We start from the raw sequence: 6,384 nt of genomic DNA on the forward strand, positions 1-6,384 counted from the left end.
TTTGTCATCTCTTATTCAGATAGCAGCAATTCTAACAGGTGTGAAATGCTATCTCATTATAATTCTGATTTGCAAGGTCCTGATGATTACTGATGTTTAGCACCTTTTCATGTACTTGTTGGCTATTTGTATGTCTTTGGAAAAATTCCTATTTAAGACCTGTGCCAATTTTTAATTAGATTATCAGTTTTTTTGCTATTAGGTTGTATGAGATTCTCATATACTTTGGATATAAATTATTTAGCAGATACACGGTTTCAAAGCATTTTCTCCCCATTCTGTAGGTTGCCTTTTTAATTCTGTTGATTGTTTACTTTCATGTGGAGAAACTCTTCAGTTTGATATAGTCCCACATGTTAACTTTTGCTTTTGTTGCTTGTGCTTTTGGTGTCATATCAAAAGTTGTTTGCCCTGGCTGGTTGGCTCAGTGTGTAGAGCGTCGGCCTACGGACTGAAGGGTCCCAGGATCCATTCCGGTCAAGGGCACATGCCCAGGTTTTGGGCTTGATCCCCAGTAGGAGGCGGACAGGAGGCAGGCGATCAATGATTCTCTCTCATCATTGAAGTTTCTCTCTTTCTCTCTCCCTTCCTCTCTGAAATCAATAAAAATATATATTTTTAAAAAATCGTTGGCAAGACCAATGTGAAGGAGCTTTTCTCTAATGTTTTCTTCTAGGAGTTTTATAATTTCAGGTGTTATGTTCAAGTCCTTAATTCATTTCAAGTTAATTTTGTGAGTAGTATAAATTAGGGGCCCAGTTTCATTCTTTTGCATATGTATATCCAGTTTCCCAAAACCATTTATTAAAGAGACTATCTTTTCCCCATTGAATACTCCTGGTTCTCTTATTAAATTTAGTTGACCATATATTCAAGGCCCTTAGCTTTTCTTTCTTGTAAAGTTTTGATTACTGATTCAATGTCCTTACTTGTTATTATTCTCTTAAGATGTTGAATTTCTCCATGATTCAAACTTGGTAGGTTGTATTTTTCTTTTTCATTTGTTTCAAGGTATTTTTGGAAATAACTTTTGATTTTTATCTTTGACTCATTGATTGTTCAGGAGTGTGTTACTGAATTTCCACATATTGTGAATTTTCTTCCTGTTTTCTATTTGTAGTTTTACTCCATTCTGGTCAGAGAGTTACTTGGTATGACTTCAATTTTTTTAAATTGGGTGATACTTATGTGGTGACTTAACATAGATTTATCCTGCAGAATGTTCTGTGGGTGCTTAAGAAGAACATGTATTCTGCTGCCTGTCACCATTTTAAATTAATCTTGAATAAATGAATAATTGCTGAATTAATTTATTTTAAGACTTCATTGTTAGCTTTAATTTGAAAGACATCTTCACTTCTTCCTTTATCAACAAGTTCCTCAGTTAATCATCATCCATTTTGTAGATTTCCTCCCCCCACTTCCCACCCCCCACCTTTTGAATCACATTGTGTTTCTTTCTGTCTATTCACACACACCACTGGGAAGTTCAGGCCTTTGTTACGTTCCTCCTAAGTTATTGCAATAGACAGTCTTTTCATGATTATAAATAACATTTCCTTGAGCTTGATTCATTTAAGGTTACTTTCCAAAAACACAGTTCTGACCCATGTCACTACCTGATTTAAAAAACCTTCAATTCCTCTCCAATATCTACTCAACCTCCTTTTATCATTTTCAATAACCCCCACAATCTGAGACCAAACAACCTCTTTGTCATAATTCTCTCACAAAACACACAATCGAACCCCAGAAGTTTATTCACTATTCCCCAAGAACACTCCATTTTTGTCTAATTATGCTGCTGCTTCTGTCAAAAAAAAAATCTGTCTGTTACCCCCTTCTGCCTCATCTCTCTTTGTTCAATCCTATTCAGGCTCCAAGGCAGGGATCAAATAGTCACTCAACTACAAAGCATTCCTCAAAGTCCCATAAGGAAATAATCTCCTCCCTGTATGACTTTTAAGTGCCAACTACTTATTATTCTCATTTTATATTTATTATAGTTTCATCTCATCTCATTATTCTCATTTACTCTCTCTCTATTCCCTATATAACATCTTTGAGAGCAAAGTTGATGTCATGTTCATTTTTGTGTTCTCAAAGTCAGAGCTCAAAGCCTTATCAAAACTAATTCCCAAAAGCTCACTGAGAGCAAGGACCAGGAAGGCATTTTTCAAAATCAGAATTATACCACTGTCACTTCGTGCCTGTCACCATTTGGAATTAATCTTGAATAAATGAATAACTGCTGAATTAATTTATTTTAAGTCTTCATTGTTAGCTTTAATTTAAAAGACACCTAAAATTCACTATTTGGTCAGAATACACAGCAATGGATCAAGTTCAAGGACATTTTATTTATATTCATTATCACAAAGTTTCTGTATTCACATAATGACAACTTTTGCTAAAATAATCCAATAATAAAAATATATCTATGTTTTGTTACCATTCATCAGGGGTGGGGAACCTTTTTTTCTGCCAAGGGCCATTTGGATATTTACAACATCATTCCCGTAATATTATTCACTCAATATAAATTTATGTTGTTATGAAAAAAGCTCCTAGATTTATTGAATTTCATGTTCCACCTGCAGTGGCCTTGGCAGGGCCAAACCAAATTATTTCACTGGCCTTATATGGCCCACAGGCCAGATGTTTCCTACTCCTACCATACACCAACACATGTAATTCACAATTTTGTTCAAATATCAAGATAAATTAGTCATCTCTAGACTCAATTGCCAATAAAAATTCTAAAATTTATAAAATTGCGATTTTTTTTATAAATACCTATGCAAGTTAACTATCTCTAAAACTTGTGGTGCTTCCAATTGAAGGAGATTTAATTGACTGTAGTTTTCTCATTTATATAGACTTGGTCTTTAAAAGAAGAGAAAATATAAATGTCTTTCATTTTCTTTTCCTAGCATAGTAATAACAATAATACATGTTTAATTCTTTCTGGTTTCAAAGCATTATTCCATATGTTATCTTACCAAAAGAGCCAAAAAAAATCTAGAGCTGATTCAGTGAATAAAGAGGTGATCAGAGCAGCATTCAGGAATTACTCTGGGCTTTATTCTTCTCCTGTGTAAATGAGAGAATTGTACTAAAGGATGTTTGAGGGCCCTTCCAGGTCTAACTTCTCATTATCTTTAGTGAGGTTTGCTGGTTCAGTCTACAAACTCAAAAAAAAAAAAAGTTCTAAAATGTTTGGAAATGATACTAATCTTTAAGCAAAAATTACAGTCACTTCCCCAGAGTAACGCTTTTGTTTGAAAAAATGCAACACTTTGGTGTTGCTTAGATTCTTTTATGGCCCAACAGACTTTCAGATGCACTGCTGTATAGACCATACCTGGCCTGAAGTTTGTTTTTGTAAATAAAGTTTTATTGGAACACAACCCCACCCATTCATTCACATATTATCTCTGAAGCTTCTGCATGGCAGGGTTGAGTAAGTGCAAAAGAGATATAATGACCAGCAAGAACTAAAATATTTACTACCTGGTTTACTACAGAAAAAGTGTGCCAACACTTGCTTTGTTATGAATATGTACATTTTTTCACAAAAATCTTGAGAGCAAAGATGAAGTTATTTCAAGTTTTTGATTAGGCAGTTTGTAAATTTTTAATACAAGTTAACTCATAAATATTGATTTATATTTCTGATTCTATGAAATCTAATGCACATGTCTTTTACAATTTTTTATATGATGATATTTTGAAAAACATACAAATAAAACTGCCCAATTTATCTTTCCTGTCTGATTACAGTAATCCTGGAAATCCTGTACCAGTTGTAATATTTTGATTGATCAGGAGAGGGCGCATTGATTCAACACAATTGTATACACACACTGGCAGCTTGCTTCATTTAGCCTGGCCAAGGTCAAGCATTCTTGAAGGAAACTTAGAGGAATTACTATGAGTTACTTTCTGTTGTGCTGAGGGTGAAAGGAACTAGAAAAACATAAGATGACTGGTCTGTTACCATGTAAGTGGCAGTAATGTTTCTTCCTGAGAAGAAAATTGTTCATTTACTCTTATCTTTTCTCATCTCAGCATTGGTTTGCAGGGGCCTTGAATATTTTTAACATGAGACAGTAACAATTTGGGTAGAGAACACAGGATTCTGCCCCCCCCCCGCCCCGCTGCCCCCACCACGATGATATAGCACCCGTTGTGATAGTGGCTGCGCCTCCCCCACCCTCGATCTCTTTGCATTGTTGCCTGTCTTTATGTACTGATGCCCTTAGTTTGAGAGAACCATTGTCCATTGTAAGAAAATATAAAAGAAGATCATTAGAAGTTCAGATTTCTGTAGTGGCTCTCTGGGTTTTTTGATCAACACAGAGGCTGTCTGAAAAGTGAAACATTTCCAAGGAGAATGTGCTGCCGGACTAAAGAATGCTAGGACCCTAAAAAGAGGCTGAAAAAACCCCACCTACCGGCAGGCTAGACAAAGGGTGCAGGTTGGGGCCTCTTCTTTGAAAGACCTGATTAATGTGAGGTCTTGTTACCTGCTTTATCACTGTTTTGTTATGAGTGAGAGGTTTCAGCGTTCTTCATTTGTCTTGGGGATGGGAAAAGGGAAGGCAGACTTGCCTGACGGGGGTCTCAGGGTGAGGCAGATCCATTTGCCCTCAGTGAAAAATAACAGACACAAAAGAGGCAGGTTGTTCTACAGATTCATCCTGAATGTATTTTCTAAAAAAGCAGCCAAAGGCACTCATCGCTTATCCACTTATCTTGAAGAATAAGGTGTAGGCTCTGGTGATGGCTAAAAATAAAAGTTATCCATTACGCTAAAGCAAAAATAGGTTCAAAGACCTGAATTGGGGGGAGGGGGATCCTGTTTTACCAAGCAGTGGGGAAAGTAACGAACACTTGAGAAAATATATTAATTTAGGTAATGATTTTGTGATTTCTGTTTCTGTAATCCTATTCTTTACTAGGTTATTCTAAAGCACATTTAGGTGAAAGGTCTCTTGGCATAATCTTCTCATAACATGTACAATTTTAAAATTAGCTTCAGAACACTTTTTCATACCAACTCTAAAATTGGAATGTATAGAGCATGCTCTGAAGATTGGAATTTTTTAGACAAGAGACAGAAAGTGGGACTTTTGCAATATTTTACCTCTGGCTCCCTGAAATATGGGTCTTAGAAAATATTCCGAGACACATGCCACAGTTAATGACAAATGTCCAACACATACTGTCAGGGAATGATGGGAAAGGGGTATAGAGAGAGGCTGATGCTTGTTAAGTGTTTCATGAATACTGCTTAGTGAAAACTAATATTTAGACTGTTCCTCCCGGTCTGTGGGCGCCTCCTTGTTTGGGCACGAAGATGTCTGAGCAGGCACCGAAGCCAGTGCTGTTCATGTGTCTGGGTAACGTCTGTCCATCACCCATTGCTGAGGCAGTTTTCAGAAAACTTGTAACTGGTGAAAACATTTCAGATAAGTGGAGGATAGACAGTGCAGCGACCCCCACGTGCGTGTAGGAAACCCTCCTGATTATCAAGGGCAGAATCGCATGAAGGAGCATGGTGTTCCCATGAATCATGTTGCTGGGCAGGTTCCTGAAGAAGACTTGGTCACATTCGGTTATTTGCTGTGTATGGATGAGAGCAGTCGGAGAGCCTGGACTAGAAAAGGTCATCAGGTCAATCACAGCAGAGCTACAACTGAACTGCTTGGGAGCTACGACCCTCAGAAACAGCTCATTGTTGAAGACCCTATTACGGGAATGAGTCCGACTTAGAGGCCGTGTGCCAGCAGCGTCCGAGGTGCTGCAGGGAGAAGGCCCACTGGTGCCCGCCTCGCGTCCCAGCCGAGGTCACGTCCGTAGCTCAAGGCCAGTGCTGGTACTTGCGTCCACCTGCTGTTTCTTACCGTAAAAATAATTGTGGATGGAAATCAGTGGTGGTGTTTGGCAAAAGAATAAATAAATATCTTTGACTCAGACAGTTTATGGGGCACATGAAGTGTTCTTACGCCAGTGGGGCCTCCCGCTTTGCTCCAGTTACAGACAAAATCATAGAACAACCAAGTAGAACCTCATCCCTCTGTCAGCATGTGAGCCTCGTACGTCACCTGCCCTCCCGCTTCCCTGGGTCCAGACGAGCACCCTGTCCCCGGCACTCCCTTCCCTGGGCGATAGGAGCCCTCCCTTGGGGTTCACACACCCGCGTATTTGTAGGAAAGAGATTTATGGAATAACAATCCTTCCCAGTTTCTGTCTAGTTTGTAGCATAAGGGAGTCAGCTTATTTGTTCCATTTGAGCCACAGTTATATCCAGAAAGGACACTTGTTAGCTGCTTTATCTGTGGTTGGTAAGAGTTGGAAACATTTTATATTGGAATGCTT

General features: G+C 38.2%; 1 pseudogene; it reads left to right on the forward strand.

Moving 5' to 3' along the window:
- The first annotated feature begins 5,362 nt into the window (after window positions 1-5,362).
- LOC102259285 lies at window positions 5,363-5,975 on the forward strand (annotated as a pseudogene).
- Window positions 5,976-6,384: the final 409 nt, after the last annotated feature.

Source organism: Myotis brandtii, unplaced genomic scaffold (assembly GCF_000412655.1).
Source record: "Myotis brandtii unplaced genomic scaffold, ASM41265v1 scaffold185, whole genome shotgun sequence".
In the NCBI taxonomy this organism is placed as follows: domain Eukaryota; kingdom Metazoa; phylum Chordata; class Mammalia; order Chiroptera; family Vespertilionidae; genus Myotis; species Myotis brandtii.